We start from the raw sequence: 19,805 nt of genomic DNA, 5'->3' as shown, positions 1-19,805 counted from the left end.
CCCCCAGTTTCCATAAGAAGAAGCCCAAACTAGAGTGATCAGTGTTCACTCGAGTTCCTGCTGAAACGAAACTGAGTTTTCTGCTGACTTTTCACTAGTTGCCCACAGGGGAGATGAATTAGATAGACGGCTCCACAGAATAATGTGGCTACACTAAAGAACAGGCTTCAGGTCTGTCAGACTGAAAGGATTACTTCCTGGCTCTTGTTGGCTTCCGCTGGTTTTACTGTATTGGAACCTCAGCCTAAGGTAGGAATACTGGGTCTTTCTTCTATAAGCTTGGAGCAGAGGTGTGGATTTGCCCTCAGCAAGTCAGCCTCAGACCTTCCTGCCTCCTCTTTGTCCTCCCCTGCTGCCCACCGCTTGTCATCTCTGCCCTCCTCTCAGGAGCTGCTGGAGTGTAGCAGGAAATAGGAAGTTCCAACTCTCGTACCCTACTCCGGGTGCTGAAAATGTCAAGCAAAAGCCTGAGTGTCTCCCTTCCACCCACTCCCATCCAGAGACAGCATCTCATCCAATAACTGAATAGCCAGCCAAAGGTGATACTGGGACAGGCGCACAAAAGGACCTGGTGCTTCAGCTGTGGCTCCTGCTTGGGGTTCCAGCGAAAGAAGAGGCTGAGGCAGGAGGATTCATTGAGCCCAGGAGCTGGAGATGATCCTGGACAAATAGAAAGACCTGAAGATAAAAGAAGGAGTTGAGTTCACAAAGTTCTAATTACCAGCCTTCAAATCTGTTCACTTTCTTGGGTGTAAAAGAAAGCCAGAAGCCTGGTAGTGGTGGCACATGCCTTTAATCCCAGCACTTGGGAAGCAGTGGCAGGCAGATTTCTGAGTTCTAGGCCAGCCTGGTCTACAGAGTGAGTTCCAGGACAGTCAGGGCTACACAGAGAAACCCTATCTCAAAACAAACAAAAACAAACAAACAAACCAAGAAAGCCAGAGACCAAGATTCTAATCCCAGCGCTCCTTAAAATGATTTTCTCAACTCAGTTCTGTAAAATGATATAGGTCATGTGCCTACTAGGCCTAGCACCAAATGCTTTCTTTTTCAGCCAGGTCACCAACAAAGGTCACAGCAGAATGAGGTCATTATCCCTGTCCAATTTACAGGACCTGCCTCTGTTCTCCACTTTTTACAGCAACAGTCTGGGAAAAAGCATGAGTTTCCAGACTCTTTCACAGGAATAGCCTGAGACCATTGGAAAACAGGTATTTCCATTACGGTTCAAACAGTAGAAAAATTACAGTTAGGACGTAGCAACAAAAACATTTTTATGGTTGGGGGGTGGTCACCACAACAAGAGGAACTGGATTAAAGGGAGGTTGAGAACCACTGAATGGTCTTTTCATCAGATGGCTGCCAGTCAACCTCCCCCAAAAACCACACACCCTCAAACAAAACAAAAACAATAACAAAAAAACATTAGTTGGACCCAGCGTCCTCTCCTTGAATCGGAGTTTGGGGCGGCCTGGGTGTAGGGGGTGCAGAGTGCCCGCAGCCCGGCTGAGGGGATGGGGGCAGGACGGGTGAGCAGTTCCACGCGGGTCCCCTGATCCCAGTGATTTTCCTGCGCTGGCCCCGCGGAAATCTTCAAAGGCACGAGAGGAATGAGCGAGGTTACAGGGGCGCATTATCAGCCGCTCGCCCCCTTTCACTAGCAGGACCATAATCCCCTCTTTGTGCTCGCTGCGAGCGCAGAGCCACTTGTAATTCCTCTCCCTTTTCCAGGTCCGCCGTGGAGACCAGCCTGGCTCTTAAGTCTCTCGATCGTGCACCGGGCAGTGCTGGGCGGGTGGCGGATTCCAGCAAGGCCCTGGGCCCACACAGCCGCGGGCAGCGATTCCCACACTCTCTGCCTGAGGGTGGCGATGCATTCAGATGAGGGGAGGAAGTGGCTCAGCCAGAGCCCGGGGCAGGCAGAGGCGAGGACAACGCCTCCCATTTGAGTTCTTCGACGAAAACAACTTCAGGATCTTTAAAAGTGAAAGCGGGGCTACTCAAATAAACAAAAAACCGCTTTGGAATCCACACTAAGGGCGCCCAGGGGAAAGAACTGACGTGAGCTCACGCTCAGAACGACTTAGGGCTCAGGATTCCAGGAACTGGTCCAAAACTCCCTCGGATGAGTAGAATGGAGGGGAAATGGGAATTTCCTACTCTAGGGGACGACTATTGGTCTGTAATATTCCACGGAAGCTACAGGGTAAAATTGAGAAAGACTTGAGAGGAGAAGAAGGAGGTGGAGGGGTGGCTCCCGGTAGGAAAAAAAAATGATCGGGGACTTTCTCTGGGTTCCAGGCCTAGTTACACACTAACTGCTGTAATCTCACACAATTGCGGGTGTGAGATACACGTTATTATTCCTTTCTTGCTGATGACACTAGAGTATGCATACACGTGTTTGTACACGTATGCATCTATGTACCCATATATGTAGGTTTACATGCAGACATCTTAGAGTTTGTCTGTCCCGTCCTGGACCCCACAGACGGGAAGCCATGAACTTCACATTTCTAGCACAAAGTGCCCAGTCTAGAGGTTTTCAGCAAATGCCACTGAAAGGAGAAAGTCCCCGGAGAGAAAATTCCTTTTGTTTTGCAAAAACAAGGCTGGAGGTCAGGCGCTAGGGAACTCGCTTGGTTTCAGGTGATTTCTAGCTCCACCTCCTCCCCCGAGCCCCAGTTTCTTTAACGAGGCTGAGTGGCACCGCTGTTGATTTTGCAGCAATGTAGAAATCAGTGTTTGGAAGCACTTTGCCACGTAGAAAGCACTTCTAGATTGTAATTGTGATAAGACACACTTCTGCTTCCGTAATGGATTAAACAGAGGATGGGAAAAATCCCCTGTTCCGAAAACATCTCTCCCATCCTTTATTATAATTCTTTTTTCAGTGAGGTGCATATTGAATTTAGGTTGCTTCCCACAGGCACTTCTTGTAACTTAGAAACAAATAACTAGGCATCCTGTTGGGTCTCTGGTTCCTATCCTAGACGAGGACAGGAAAAGAATTTGTTAGGTGTGGGGGGACAGCAGGGAAAGTACCAGCTCTCTTTACTGTTTGCTTACCCAGGTCATGGCTGTACAGCAGTGGTTCTCAATCTTCCCAATGCTGTGATCCTTTAATACAGTTCCTCGTGTTGTAGTGAGCCCCCACCCATAAAATTACTTCCTTGCTCCTTCGTAACTTGGCTACTGTTATGAATCATAATGTAAGTATCTGGTACAGAGTCCCAGGGGTCTTGACCCATGGCTTGAGAACCATGGCTATACAGGAATTTCGTTGAGATTTTTCCCAGGTCCAAACTATATATTTTTTTAAATATTTATTTATTTATTTATTGTGTATGTACACTGTAGCCGTACAGATGGCTGTGAGCCATCATGTGGCTGCTGGAAATTGAACTCAGGACACCCCCCACCCCACCCCACTCTGCTCACTCCGGGGTAATACACTGTAGCTGTCCTCAGATGTACCAGAAGAGGGCGTCAGATCTCATTTCGGGTGGTTGTGAGCCACCATGTGGTCGCTGGGATCGGAACTCAGGACCTTCGGAAGAGCAGTCAGTGCTCTTACCCGCTGAGCCATCTCGCCAGCCCCAAGCTACACTTTAAAATTATCCATGAGGATGTCTTCATGGACATCCCTCTGCAAAGGAACAGGAGATAGGCTCAACCCTGTGCGCAGCTGGCTTGGAAATCTGCGTGATCTCTGCACACAGTTAAAAGCAAGCACTTCTCTGGCCTCTAGAACCAACGTGGGAAGACCTAGCCTAAGCAGCGGAGTGCCGCTGGGAGAAATGCCTTCTGCAGGGTACCAGGAAGTGGCGGGAGGCAGGGATGGATAGGGCTGTCGCCTTGCTCTAGTTTAGGTCTGAAATGTCTCCCAGATGCCAGTGTTAAATGGCACCCAGCCTGTGGTGCCATTGGTGCGTGGCTGAGTTTAGTAGGTGTGATCACTGCAGCACATGGAAGGGATGTCCCGACTCCACCCCTGTTTCCTCCATCTTTACCTCCCCGATGCTGGGAGAACAGTCTCCAGCAGCAGTTCTCAACCTGTGGGTCGTGACCCCCTTGAAAACCTTCCATCTTTCCCTCCCCACCCCCAAATTTACATTATAATTCATAACAGCAGTAAAATTACAGTTATGGAGTAGTAATGAAGTGATTTTATGGTTGGGGGATCACCATGACATGAAGAACTATATTAAAGGGTCACAGCATTAGGAAGCTTGAGAAACACTGTCCTACATCATGTTCCTGCCATGACAATGTGCCCCCACAGAGCCAAGACAGCAGGGGGTGGGAGGGGAATTCGACCACGGCCTGAAGCTCTGGGTCCATGAGTCTCAGTAAACCTTTCTTTCTTTATTAGTTTGTCACATGATGAAATCTGACTAATAAGAATATCGCCTGAGGCAAGGATCTCCACAACCTATGAACCCCGATTAAGGCCTGTCAGGAAGAAAAGGTATAGCTTTTAGAAAAATAGAATTCTAGCCGGGCGGTGGTGGCACACGCCTGTAATCCCAGCACTTGGGAGGCAGAGGCAGGTGGATTTCTCAGTTCGAGGTCAGCCTGGTCTACAGAGTGAGTTCCAGGACAGCCAGGGCTACACAGAGAAACCCTGTTTCAAAAAAACATCAAAAAAAAAAAAAAAAGAATTCTATTCACTGTGAAAACATAAGTTCTCAAAGAAAGAATAGTTGCTTTGATTTCACAATTCCTATCCCCCATTTTTACTCCACTAACCAGAGAACTTTGACATAAACTTGTAACCTTAATTTTTAAAAAAAAAAAACCTATTTTAAATAATGGTTCTTAACGCTTTAACCTCTCTTCTAGCCCAACACCAGAGGTAGTGGGAAAGAAAGGGTATATGGGAAGTGGACCTGTTTAGAAAGGTTCTTTGGAGCAACTCCCATGTGTGTTGTCTGGAAATCGGCAGTTCAGTTCGCAGGTTAGGGCGGCAGCTCCATCCACTTGAGAACACTTCACAGATATATCAGCAGTCTAATTCAGTAGAATCAGGAGAGCAAACATGAATTAGCAACAGTGGCACTACCCAGTACAGACAGCCAGGCCTCAGCCTCTCCACAGGTCAGTAGGAGGAACCGAGGTCAAGAGGAAGACCAGGAAAAGGTCTTCTGCTATACCTCTCTCAGTGAAGATGCGAGACCAATAAGCACTGCACAGCTAGCTGTACCAGCAAGCCATGCTCTGCCCCTGCCACTGTCCGTCGAGTTCTATTTATTCCCTCCAAATAAACTTGTCGTTTTTTAGCGAAAGTATGAGATTTCATGATGTATACCTCCATACCGTCTCACAATGTAATGTTTGTTCTGTAGCCCCGGCTCAATAATTTCTCTGATATTGTACTATATATTCTAAGTGCTGTATTTGTGTCATGGAACAACAGGGGAATATAAATAAATAAGATAATAAAGGCTTTCGAAGTCCTCTAGCTGGCACCTTAACCAACAACCCAAGGGACAGCTGCCTGATGTACAGAATTCAAGTGTGAGGATATATTTGCGCGAAGTTGCATATTAATCAGTACTATTAATATCAATGACATATTTGCTCCCGAGAACTTGAAGCCACTTCAGAAACAGAGTTTTTCAATGAAGCTGCAAGGACCATGGAAGTTGACACTGTGTAAACCAAGCAATGCTCCATCTCTTGGTGACAGCTCCTGCCCCACTCCTCATCTGCTTCCACGCCTTCCACCCTCTCCACTCACCCCAGCCTTGGGGCTCCCATTGCTTTATGTTCGTAGGGTTGTGTCTGCATTGCTTATATTTTCAACAACTTCTAAAAATGTCAATGTAATCAAATGTGTCACTTCACTTGGACTCTGGACCCTCCACAGTTACCTACTAGGAGGTACACACGAGAACCAAACTGGCATATTTTTTATGCCAATATTTAATATATTATGCAAAGTGTCCAGCTATTTCCCCTTCACTTCCTTTTTAAAAATCTTCACTTCAATTCTGTACATCACGCAGCTGATCCTTGGGTTGTTGGTTAAAGTACTGGCTAGAGGACTTCGAAAGCCTTAATTATCTTATTTATTTATATTCCCCTGTTGTTCCATGGCACAAATACAGCACTTAGAATATATAGTACAATAACAGAGAAATAATTGAGCCAGGGCTACAGAACATTACATTGTGAAACAGTATGGAGGTATATCCCTAGACCTTTTCCCGTGCCAGTACTTAAATTATGTTGCCCTTAAATGGAAATACGATCCTGAGGAGACAAACTTATTTAATCCTCATAAGTCAACGTAAAATGGTGTCTAAAAGGGATTTTGTTTCAGAGAGCTTACAACATTGTTTCTTGGGGCTCTCAATTCAGAATACCTTCTCGGCAGAGCAGGGTCACCCTAATGAGATGTAGAGGATATCTGTGGCCATCTTAGTTGTTATACTGAAAAGCCTGGCTTTGTTTCAGAGTGAAAGCCAGGAAGGAAAATGTCACTGTCCAAATATTTTCCATTATGGAAGCAGGAGACCGGACAGACGGCACCAGGGTTGGTGCCACCTGAAGCTAAATTATCAGTTAATATACATAGTGAGCAGCTGATGTCCAGAAGTGAACATCAAGCTCCTTGCTAACATGATGAGCAATGGCCATCTGTCCCCACAAAGCCAGGCAGCATGACCTTCAGTCCCAAACCTTGCCAGCATTATTCTTTCCCCATGATAAAGGAGCAGAGGTGTGTATGTGTGGGGCGGGTGGGAAGCCTGAAGAAATTTCTGTTATCATCAGTTGCAAAGCCCAAGTTCTTGTCCCTACACTGTCACAAAATTTCTCAACACAAACCACCAGCAGCAACAGCAACAGAGAAAGAAGCAACAGGAACCTGGGCAAAAAGTGAGAGTAGAGAGCTGAGTGATTCTATTCTCCTCCTAAAGAGATAGCGCGGATAATTAATACGCACTCAGAGAGAAAAATGGAACGCATGTGTTATGCCGGGAACTCCTCCTCCTTGTTTCATTAGTCTAAGCAAGATGAGAGTATCGAACTGGAACAAAAGGCACACGGATCCAAACCTCTGATCACTAAACCTCTATTGACAACCAGTAACTGGCATTCTGAGGAGACTGCTGTTAGCAGGGGAGCACACAGGCAAAGAAATAGGTAAGAGCCAACCACGGTAGAGATGCAACCCTGCCAGGGAGGAGTTTGTACTTTAGAGCGACTTAGTAAATCCATATGTGAATTTAATGCATTCCCCCATCTGTCTGTCAATGGAATGCATTCTTCGATGTGTCGTATAGGAATCATTAGCACCATCAGGACGTAGAGAGGGGGAGGGGGAGGCCGCCCCTCGGTGGGAATCTACCACTGGACAGACAGTAAGATAACCATGGCCAAGATCAACATTATCAGACATGTTTTTCCAAAGCCAATGCTGTTCTCCTAAACTCTGGCAAATATGAACATAGCCTGTTATTTTTGTGAAGGACTCCATTTTTTTCCCATAACCTTTTGCTCAGCTCTCGGGATTTTTCAGATTTTTTTTTTTTAAAAAAAATGTATGTCATTTCTTCAGAACTTGATTTAATACATCACTTAAAGAAACAGGAAACATTCTAGAGGACAGTAGGATCCCCTTGGGTGGTTGACAATTCACAGATGAACAGTTCAAGGCAACTATTCTAGGAGATTCCCAGTGCTCCTAGCCCAGAGAGGTGCTGAATGTCTAAGGCGACCGGAACGCTAGTTAACCTGATATGGTAATTCCGTATTACATACAGTAGGATGCGTCACACTGTAACCCATAAATAAGTAGAACTACTATGTGTCAACTGAAAACAAATGTACACTTTTAAAAAACCCATAAGAAATAGGAACACATAAGAAAGGAGTTCTTTGAGTCTCTTAGCCTGCATTGGATCATGATGAAGAAAGCAGTTCATCTTAGTGAAAGCCATAAAGATTAGTCATAGTTGGACTGGGGGTGTAGTTCAGAGGTAGACTGGTAGTTTAGCATGACAAGTCTCTAGGCTTGATACCCCCAGTATTATAAAATAACAAAGGCTATTCTTTATTTCCCCTAGGAGCCTGGAGGGTGCATGGCTTCAGGGAAGGTTTGAGCTCTAGAATACTCTTCTATTTTTCTGTTTTCCTATGCTCTGGCATCTCAGACTTCAGAGCTGGCTCACAATACTTCATGTACCCTAAGTTCTCGCTTGCATTTGGTCAAGGAAGGGACGTTCTCTGCAAATGTCCCCTGGGGTACTCATTACTTTTCTTGTCACACTGACTGAATACCCAGCAGAAGATACTTTGGAGAGCAAAGGTCGACTTTGTTGGCTCATGGTTTCAGAGGCATCAGTCAATCCTGGTGGAGAAGATCTAGCAGCACTGTGACTGGCTAGCAATGTCACAGGCAAGCAGCCAAGAGGAGAGAAGAATGATGACAGAGTAAGGACATACCCACTGATCAACTTCCTGACAAGGCCCTGCCTTTTCATTAATTCCTATTAAGGCTACCATCTTCTTCATCAACGGAAGGAGCAATGCACTGTTTAGATCGGAGCCCTCAGGATGTAACCATTCCTGCAAACAAACTCCCAGAAACACCCAGAGGAGCGCCTCACCAACCTTCTATGTGCCTCTTAGTCCAATCAAACTAACAACTAACACTAAACAACACACCTCCTATCTATCCTGTTAGCAAGAGTCTCAAGTCTACCCGCAGACCAGTCACTGACTAGATGAAGCCAGGCATCTGCCACTCACAATCGACTCCTGAGATGAAGTCTCTGGCCCGAAGCTGCCAGGAGTAGACGGGAGCAAAGGCTTCTTCTGTGCAGGTGAAGTATACTCTCTCAGTGTCTAACCCAAGAGGCCGGGCCTCATTTTTCTCCCCACATTTTAAGACATCTTCTAGCACATGGGACTGCCTAGGACTTAAACATGTCCTGCGCATGGGATTTCACATTCAAACCTGTTTCTATGTCTTTCCAGGCATTTCCCTGTGATTTTTCCCATTGTTCTAACGTCACCGTTGCTGTCGTTCTGTCACTTGTCAGCATCTCTCAGTTAACTCTTAGGCCTGCCTCTGAGCCTTCTTTCATGTTACACCCTATGTCTGAATTCCTTTGCCTGAATAAATCTCACCCTTTGAATTCCTTTTCACTGGAATCAAGAAGCGCAAGTGAGTCTACTTCTGGATATTACAAACTGTGACTTCAGTTTCTGGGATCAGGAACGGCCTATAGCAAGACCATCTTGGGTGGCTTCCCTCAGTAGCACCCGACAGCAGAGTTATTTAATGGAAGCGGGGAAGATAATGGTTTTTGAAAGAAGAGACCTTGTCTGACCACCCAGGCACTGATAGCTGCCTCTCCCCAGAGACAGACTCAGCTCTACACCAGGTCTAACATGATCTATGTCTGGACGTGCTCAAGCAACCCCCCTGCCAAGCGCTGGCACGTGTTGTTCGCCTCATCCTTAGGGAATATTCTAAGGAAACTGTTGACCCTCCCCCAAGGAAAATGAGATAAAGCCAAATGTGTGACAAAGAAGGTAGAGTGAGAAACTTGGATTCTTCTTCTCTGTGAAGACACCATGATGACCTAGGTCTCCCAAGGTTGGCTTTACCCGGCAAGTCAGCGGCAAGTCAGCCTTGAGCTCTAAGTGTGGTGGCTTCTATCTTGCGTTTTACCTTTTGGGCTGCAGCCGAGGTCAGGCTGCAGTGTGCCAACTACACCTTTCTAAAGACAAAATAAGAAGGAAGTATCGCTCACTAAAGTCTAGAGGTCTGTCTTCAGCCTGACCCCAGCTTACCTTTCTATGTCAGCTCAAAGGCCATTTGCAACAGCAAAGGTACCTGTGAGGTACCAAGGGCTGATTGCAACTTAAAATTCTAAAGCAGTGGCTCTCAACCTTCCTAATGCTGTGACCCTTTAACACAGTCCCTCACATTGTGGTGACCCCCCCCCAACCATAACATTATTTTTGTTGCTACTTCATAACTGTAATTTTGCTACTGTCATGAATTGTAATGTAAATATCTGTATTTTCTGATGGTCTTAGGTGACCCCTATGAAAGGGTCCTTGGACCCCAAAGGGATTGCGACCCAGAAGTTGAAAACAACCGATTTAAAATGCTCTATCTTAAGCAGGGGTGATGTGCACCCTACTCCTACCCTTACCCCTATTTCTATCCCCACCTCAATTCCAGGGAACATGTGGCAATACCTAGACATGCTTCAGCAGCCACAACTGAGGGAGATGATGGGACTCCAGTGGGGTAGGTGGATGCTCTGGCATTGCCGCATCTTTAGTAGTGCACAAGCTAGGTGTCATGGCCAGGAATTCACTGACCCACAAGTGTCCCTGCCCTAGATGGAGACTGAAGGAAAAGTGTGGACTGGAGCCTTAGGGGGAAGAGGACGGGGCTGCAAAGGTCTATAGTGATCACCGAAGCTCAAGGATGGGACACAACATGGCTGGGGTGTGTGGTAGAGCAGAGTGACTTATCTCACAGCTGGAAAAACAACGGGGGAAAAGGAAGAGACCTGAGACCCAGAATCCCCTTCTAGTGACCAGAAGGCCTCTCACAAGACATCAGTGGTTAAAGCTTCTACCCCCTTCCTACAGCCACGCTGGGGACCTACACCTTTAGCACACACACCCGGGAGAAGAAACACACCTAAGACACAAACTCCAGCACTTCCTCTCTCTCCTCTTCTGCTTATCCCCACACCGGCAAGGTAGGCCCAGGATGGACACAGTTCTTTCCGCCATTTTCCTTTCCACACCAGAAAGTCGGTGCACAGGCTTGAACAGACAGAGCGTGGAATCTATATGAGTTTTCTTAAAGTGCCAGCACTCTGCTATTGCCCCTACACTGATGTGTATGGGCACATGACACACAGAGTGTTGACAGCTTGGAACCTCTACTGGCTAGAGGAGAGACCGTTGGCTTGGCTCAGCTTCCTACATGTTGTTCTTACTAGCAAGGCCTTGCCCTTGAAATCCTTTTGGCTCCATTTTATCAGCTGATGAGGAAGCTTTGAGTTGTTAAGGGCACCAATGAGATGCTTTATAAAGAACAGGGTTCCCAGAGATGTCTGCCTTTTGTGCGTGGAGAGGGGGAACTGGGACAAATCGGACTGTACTGGCTGGTTTTGTGTCAACTTGACACAAACTGGAGTTATCACAGAGAAAGGAGTCTCCCTTGAGGAAAAGCCTTCATGAGATCCAGCTGTGGGACATTTTCTCAATTAGTGATCAAGAGGGGAGGGCCCATTGTGGAGCCGTCCCTGGGCTGGTAGTCCTGGGTTCTATAAGAAAGCAAGTTGAGCAAGCCAGGGGAAGCAAGCCAGTAAGCAGTATCCCTCCATGGCCTCTGCATCAGCTCCTGCTTCCTGCCCTGTGTGAGTCCCAGTCCTGACTTCCTTTGGTGATGAAAAGCAATGTGGAGGTGTAAGCTGAATAAACCCTTTCCTCCCCAACTTACTTCTTGGTTATGATGTTTGTGCAGGAATAGAAACCCTGACTAAGACATGGACGTTTTTTGTAATTTTACCTGGACATGTGCATGTGTGTGTGTGTGTGTGTGTGTTCTCACTGTGTAAAAAGAACTATTCTGTTCTTACAGTCACCATGCTTTCTGCTCCATAAGTCTGTCAGGGTGCTTTCTGTTGCAAGCAAGCTTTAGGCTTCCTAGCATGTATTTTCTCATTCTTGTGTCAATGGGTGACTAAACCAATGTCATTTCGTCAAGAGCCCTCGACTCTTTCCTTCTTTCTGTTCCCTTGTGCTCAATATGGTGGCTTTTGGTTTCGGGCATATTGTTTTGCAGTCACACGATGCCTACAGTAGCTCTGAGACTTGTATCATTATGTAATAAAATTAGAGAGGTAGAAAAGTGGAGTGTTTCCTCTGCTATTTCCTTTTGAAAAGCCTAGAATCCTTCCATAGAACTTCTTCCTTAGGAGTTGCAGAGACTAACTATGGAGCAGAGACTGAAGGAAGGACAAGCCAGCCTAATATAACTATCTCCTGAGAGGCTCTGACAGTACCTGACTAATACAGATGTAGAGGCTCACAGCCATCCATTGAACTGAGTACAGGGTCCCCAGTGAAGGAGTTAGAGAAAGGACCCAAGGAACTGAAGGGTTTGCAGCCCCATAGGACGAACAACAATATGAACTAACTAGTACCCTCAGAGCTCCCAGGGTCTCAACCACCAACTGAGGACTATACATGGTGGGACTGATTGTTCTGGCAGCATGTGTATAGTAGAGGATTGCAAAGTCGATCATCAGTGGGAGGAGAGGCCCTTGGTCATGTGAAGGTTCTGGGCCCCAGTGTAGGGGAATGCCAGGGCCAATAAGTGGGAGAGGGTGGGGTGGCAAGCATGGGGAGGGGGGAGAAAACAGGGGTTTGTTCTTGTTGTTTTTGTTTGTTTGTTTGTTTTTTTGGGGGGGTAAACTGGGAAAGGGGAAATCATATGACATGTAAATAAAGAAAATATCTAATAAAAAAACTAAAAAAAAAAAAAAAAGAAGTTCTTTCTTTCATATTTAACTGGCTGGAACTGTATCTTTGATTAACCAATCACTGACCAGAGGAGGAATGGCTTAGACCTACCAGGATTCACCCAAGGAGTACAACTGAGTACAAAGACACCAGAGAATGATTAGCCAAGCCATGGTTACCTCCAGCATCTAAAACATCATATCTGGGCCAAGACCTATGATCTTTACTCTTTATCCTCAATTTGACTGGACTGAAAATCATCTAGGACAGTCACCTAAGACCATCAGAAAACACAGATGTTTACATTCCGATTCATAACAGTAGCAAAATTACAGCTACGAAAGATCAACAAAAAAATAATTCTACGGTTGGGGGTCAGACAGCATGAGGAACTATACTAAAGGGTCACATCAGTAGGAAGGTTGAGAACCTCTGATCCAGGAGATTAATGAAGCACACACTGGGCTTGTCTGTCAAGAAGTTTCCAGAGAGGATTAGACCTTAGGGTTTCTCTGTGTAGTCCTGGCTGTCCTGGAACTCACTCTGTAGACCAGGCTGGCCTCAAACTCAGAAATCCACCTGCCTCTGCCTCTCAAGTGCTGGGATTAAAGGCATGTGCCACCATTGCCTGATACCATTTAAATTTTTATAAAAATGATTATGCTAATATTTTTACTCACTTTTAAACTGAGTGATTAAAAAAGAAACAAGAAGTTAAGAAACAAAATAAACAAAACAAGCAAACAAATAAACAAAAAACCCCCACCCACTACAAATCCCATTCCTCCAAACTAAATGATATTAAGATATTAAGATTGGCATGATTGAAGACATCTTTGCCCATGTAAATGAATACCAAAATGGAGATACATTTAATTTAATGGTCTTTGAAAGAAAGGTTCTTATCTAACCATCCAGGGTCCAACAGTCACTTTCTGCTCTTTCTTTCCTTCCTTCCTTCCTTCCTTCCTTCCTTCCTTCCTTCCTTCCTTCCTTCATTTCTTCCTTCCTTCCTTCCTTCTTTCTTTCAGTGTAAGTTGCTTTTGTCAGGCACTTTGTCATAGCAACAAGAACAGTAACTAATTCGGTGTCTGAAAGCAGCGTCCCCCAAGCTGCATTCTTACAGGACGGTAGATGTCTGGCCACACGCTGTCATTCCTTACTCTGTGCTTTGCTACAACGTTCTTCTCTCACAGCCTAAGCAGGCTTGACCTGCTGAAAGGTCATGTTCAACACCTTTGAAGCTCATCTTTGTCTACTCTCTTTTCCTTCCCAGCATCCACCTTTTCTCTGGCGTCCTCCCCAGAGTTACTGTCTATAGCCCTGGTTTTACTATTCAACCTTCTAATCTTCTTGCATATGCCTGCGTGTTATTTCCCCAAGTGAACCCTAAGTACCTGGAGGACAGGAACCAAATACAAAGCTACAGCTTTGCCCAGCAGCAGGGTGAGCGAACAGAAAACTGCCCAGATAATATGACCATGCATGGAGCTATACCAAAGCAAGACACTTCTGCCTAGAAGATGTCAAACCTACCTAAACCTATCTCCCCTGATGGATAATATCCATTTCCACCTTGGCTGGATTTGGAATCCCATAAGAGACTCACATCTGGGTGCATCTTTGAGAGTATGTCAAGAGATGTTTAACGGATGAGAGAAGTCTCACCTTGACTGTGGTCAGCGGAGCTCCCTGTCTTGTCAGCTTTCTATTCTTGTGCTAGGACACTGATCAAAACTAACTTGGGGAGGAAAGAGTTTACCTGGCTTACAGTGGACCGTGAATGAGAGAAGTCAGGACAGGGAAGGAATTCAAGCACAGATCAGGAGGCAGGAGCTGAAGCAGAGACCACGGAGGGACACTAATTACTGGTGAGGTCCCTCTGAGGTCCCTCTGCTTCACTGAACTTGCTCTCACTGAACACAGCCCAGGACCACCTTAGGACTGGAAATACCCATAGTTGGCTGGGCCTACCCACATCAATCATCAATGAAGAATATGCTCCCCGACTTGTCCATAGACCAATCTAGTGAAGGCAATTGCTCAGCTGAGGTTTGCTCTTCCAGGATGACTCTGATTTTTGCCAAGTGAGCCGTAACTGACTAGTATAGTGTCAGGCTGAGTAATAAAGGGGTTGGGAACGGGGGCAAGCTAAGGACTTGCACTCAGCTCACTCTGCTTCCTGACCAGCTGCCTTATGCTCCTGTCATCACAACCTCTGTACCACGATGACCCCACCACACTGTGAGCCAACACAGCCCCTTCCTTCTTAAACTGCGTCTTCTGTTTGTTTTGGGTTTGTTGTTGTTTTGTGAGACAGGGCCTCACTATGTAGTCTTGACTAGCCTAGAGTCTGCCTGTAGGACAGACTGGCTTCAATCTCATAGAGATCTGCTCGCCTTTGCCTCCTGAGTGCTGGGACTAAAGGCAGGTGCCACCATGTCTGGCCTTAAACTGCTTCTTGCAAGGCATTTGGTCATAGTAATAAGGAAGAAACCATCACTCCCTGTTGGTTAATCACAGATAGCTGGTGGCCTCCAAGCCCCTCATGCCCTCTCGAAGAAAATATGTCTTTCAGCTAATGTGAGGAGATCCCCCTTAAAAAAAAAAAAAGTAAGTCAGGTAGGAGGTGGTGGCACTGCCTTTAATCCTAGCACCCAGGAGGCAAAGGCAGATGGATCTCTGTGAGTTTGAGGCCAGCCTTGTCTACAAAGTGAGTTTCAGAACAGCCAGGGCTACACAAAGAAACCCTGTCCTGAAAAACAAAACAATACCAATGAAAAAGTGGGTCATTTTCGGTGTAACTGTGTAAAAATTCCGATTTTTGTGTGTTTGGTGGCTGTCTTAGTTTGGGATTTGTTGCTGGGAAGAGACACCACGACCAAGGCAACTCTTAAAAAGGCAAAGAGTTAATCGGGGCCGGCTTACAGGTGCAGAGGTTCAGTCCATTATCATCATGGCAGGAAGCTTGGCAGCATGCAGGCAGACTTGGTGCCGGAGGAGCCAAGAACCAAGATCTACACATCTTGATCCAAAGGCATCTAGAAGGAGACAGGCAGCCAGGAAGGGCCTCTTCTACACTGGGCATAGGACTTCAAAGCCCACCCCACAGTGACACACTTCCTTCAACAAGGCCACACCTCCTAATAGTGCCTCATCCCATGGGCCAAGCATATTCAAACCTCCACAGTGATGCTAATGTTTGAACCCAGTGCCCCATATTCACTGAGCAGCTGCACTGTCACTGAGCCTCACTCCTAGTCCCAAGAGATTTTGATTTTTTTAAAAATCTCTCTGTCTCTGTCTCTGTCTCTGTCTCTCTCTCTCTCTTTGGTTTTTCAAGGCAGGGTTTCTCTTTATAGCCCTGGCTGTCCTGGAACTCACTCTGTAGACCAGGCTGGCCTCCCGCTCAGAAATCCACCTTTCTCTGCCTCCCAAGTGCTGGGATTAAAGGCATGTGCCACCACCACCCGGCAAGATTTTTTTTTTTAAAGTTATTTGGAAGGACGGTATTTTCAGTCTATAAAATCTCTGAGTTTACTCTCTACTTGAGCAATTGTTATTGATAAAGGTTGAGTGCTTGGTACTGGGGATATATTACTGAGCTTGATTTAAGTCTCTCCTTGGGAGCTAAGGGGCAAAAGGGGCAGGCATTAAAAAAAAAAAACAAGCACCATTTCCATAGGAAAAAAATTCAACAGATGGATTGCAAGTGTTAATGGGGTCAGAGTCAGAGGGAGCCTTGCTGATTCAGGGTTCAGGAGGGTTCTGAGAGAGGCCTGTTTAATGTAAGAGCAGAGGGAGCTTCGGTTTCTGTCCTTTAACTTAAAGATGTTCCACTGGAAAATTAGCTAAAGAGTTTTAGGTTTCACAGCACATGCTAAGGCCTGGGAACCAGGGCCTCATACATGCTAAGAACCTGCCATACCACTAAGAGCTACATGCCAGCCCAGAGTTTATGTAAACCCTTGCACACAGATGTGGCACCGAATGACAAGAGGGACGGCTCCATAGGAGGGATGTCTTCTTTAAAACATTTGACAGTGTGTTACCAATAAAGACAAGAAAAATAACCAGAGGTGGCACACGCCACAATGGTGCTTCTCAGAACCCGTGGCTTTAATTATGAAATAGAATGAAAGCACCGAATATCTCCTTTGATGAGGAAATTAATAACCCTTGCCATTTGCTGTTTCAGTAGCTCACAGCATTGGCGGGTCTCATGCTCAGGATGCAGGGGCCAGGTCCTTACACTTGTGCCTTATACAATTGCTTTTTTTTTTTTTTGTCAAATGAGTCTTAAATGTCTTTGGTTTTGCATTCTGCTTGTGTGGAGAAGCTAGATGTTCTTTAACTGTAAAGTGATTACCAAATAAACGTTGAGATATTAGTCTAGTTTTTAAAAATGTTACCTTTAAAAATATTTATTTTTATTTTGTGGGTATGAATTTTTTTTTACCTACATGTGTACGTGTATGTGTGCCACATGCATGCCTGGGACCCAAGGAGCCAGGAAGAGGGTGTTGAAGTTCTCAGAACTAGAATTATAGAGTTGTAAGCAGCTGTGTGCATGCTAGAAACTATCTATACTCAAGTCCTCTTGAAGAGTAGCAAATGCTCTTAACTTCTCCAGCCAGAAGCAATTGTCTTTTTATCTAACACTTTGCATGTGGTAGCTCATAGTTCCTAGAAACAGACAGCTCTCACATTAACGATATTTAACATTTCCCAGAAAGAGAAAGAGTGTGAGTTGGCTTGGTATGTTTTATTGGAAAGGGACCCTAAATCAAATGGCATGTTTGTGTTTGTGTATCTGTGTGTGTGTGTTTTTATTGATTTTCTACTAGGGCAACACAACTCTCCAGCTAAGGGGACACATAAACTCTGGGATTAATGCTTCCTGCATAGTCACCGCAGAAACATGAAGCACGTGTTTCTGAGACCAAGGACTCCGCTAGTCACCATCGGCAGAGAAGGTCCCAGCCACCTCTGCTGTGTTTGCAAACGTTGCCCCATTAACCATCACCATTTCTGGTACTTTAACTGGAACCAAAGCTCAGCAAAGTACTGGAGACTAGGTAAGGTGCAGGACTCCGTTTATCTCAGAGGAAGGAAGCCTGGGGATTGGGGAAGGAAAATAAGAACAAGAGGGAGTCTGGCTTCCCAGGTCCTCCACAGAGGCTCTAACTGAACAGAGTAGAGAGTTAGAGAATTTTTGTCAGGATCATTGTTTAAGTCATTCCAAATTGGGACATAGGGCTAACAGTCTCTTCAAAGGGGCCCCATCCTGTCCTCGCCTCTTTCACTTTTAGGGAAAGTGAAAGTGCTGTTCTGTCTTGACCCCCGACCCCTCTCCTCAAGCCCGCGCCACAAGCAGAACATCATATTACTTTTCCTAATCCTAAAATGAGGTTCAGAATTTTTAAATCACTTTTAAATGGTTGTAGATTTAAATAATAAATGAACAAAACAGGAAAAATTCCTTCACTCCTTTTTTGAGAACAAAGAAGCTTAGACAGGGCCTGATTGTTTGGCCCATGGGCCTTCCAGAATCTTCTGTGTCTCTTTTTGTGAGTGGGAAGACATCGCCAAGCCACGAGGAAGTCACTTCTCCATGAGTTCTGGCTCCAGGCTCAACTCCAGCATGTCGGTGTGATTTGTGCCTTCAAACTTCACCATCCACAAATATTTAATGGCACAGACTCACAGGCCTGAGATAGTTGGTTCTGAGAGAGATCAAATTCCAGGGAAAGGGAAATGTGTTGTTTGGGATTCTTAACAAGGTTCCACTGATGACCAGTTTATCTCCTGGCTTCTACAAACACCATGAAGACTCTCTTTTGTTGTTTTGTCGTCTTCTTCTTTCTTCTTTCTTCTTTCTCTTCTTCTTCTTCTTCTTCTTCTTCTTCTTCTTCTTCTTCTTCTTCTTCTTCTTCTTCTTCTTCTTCTTCTTCTTCTTCTTCTCTTCTCCTTCTCTTTCTCCTCCTTCTCCTCCTCCTCCTCCTAATAACTCACTGATAAATTAGTCGTGCCTGGATAGTTTCACATTACAATCTTCTGAAATCCTCAGTCATGGAAGGACTAAACCAGGGGAGCAACTGTGTAAACACAGAGGAATATACAAGGGCCAAAACTGGTTCTGTGTGCAGAAAGGCAGCCTCGATGCCGCTTCTGTGTCAGCCGCTCAGCCACTCTGGGCTGGGACCGAATACATGGGAGGCAACAGTGCCCCTTCCCCAGACTACAAATGAAAAGCAAGCCGAGGACGTAGCCAGTTAGGAATGCCCGCATTGCGATGCGTATTTACCTCGGCCCTGCTTAAGCCTCGCTGCCGACGCGTTCACAATATAAACAGGAAGGATTAGAGTGACCCGCGTCCCCAAAGACTGCGGCAGCCCGGGAAAAGCTCCGGTTACCTCGCATCCTGCGCAGCCTGCCCCTTGATGACAAATGCCCCAGATTCGAGCATTCTTTTGTAGTTCATGGGAAAGCAGGCTAATCCGTGCGAGCCCGCCCGCACACAGCCCTGCTCCATTCAGCGCTCCCGCACAATGCGCTCTCTGCGCGCCCGGCAGCCCGCAGCCGCAGCTCCTCCACCGCGACCTGGTCCGACCCGCGCCGCGGGTTTCGCTGCTTCCCTTCCACTTGCGGGGCTGCTCCCACCCTCTTGGCAGAGGCGTGGGAAAGTCTGCACTGGAAAAAAAAAAAAAAGACATGCCAGGCTGCTGACCTCCCTCCAAAAACTCAGCCTGGTCTCTGTGTTCATCGACCCCCACCCCTTTAAACCTTTCCATCCATTCCCACTCCTTCCCATTCCTTTGCATTATTAGTTCATTTAGTTCGCCCCCATCCCCCAAACTCAGGGCCTTGTGCTCTACCATCCAGCCACACCCCTACCTCTCCGTTAGTGCTTTCAATAGGCCAGACCATGAGAGCTTTTTTCTGGAGTGAGGAAATCATCCCAGTGTCTATGTGAAGGAGTTACATTTCACAGAAGGCAGAACTGAGGCACAAATGAGCCCGGTGGGTACTGAGGATGGAAGCAGGCCCCTAAGGGCGTGCCTTTCACCCTTAAGCTAAGTGTTGCTTTGACTATCAACAGCACAGATCAATACACCCGGTGTCAGTCTGCAGAAACACATCCGGGTTTCCTTCTCCACTGCCTCCTTCAGAGAGAAGGAGGTCACATGCTAATCAAAGAGAGCACAAGCCCATGGTTGATTCACAGCTCACTGAAGCATTTGTCACCAGAAAAGAACGGCTAGGCTGCGTGTCCTATTCAGGGAGTGTCT

This window comes from Mastomys coucha, unplaced genomic scaffold (genome assembly GCF_008632895.1).
Source record: "Mastomys coucha isolate ucsf_1 unplaced genomic scaffold, UCSF_Mcou_1 pScaffold1, whole genome shotgun sequence".
Classification (NCBI taxonomy): domain Eukaryota; kingdom Metazoa; phylum Chordata; class Mammalia; order Rodentia; family Muridae; genus Mastomys; species Mastomys coucha.
Note: the sequence above shows the minus strand (reverse complement) of the source record.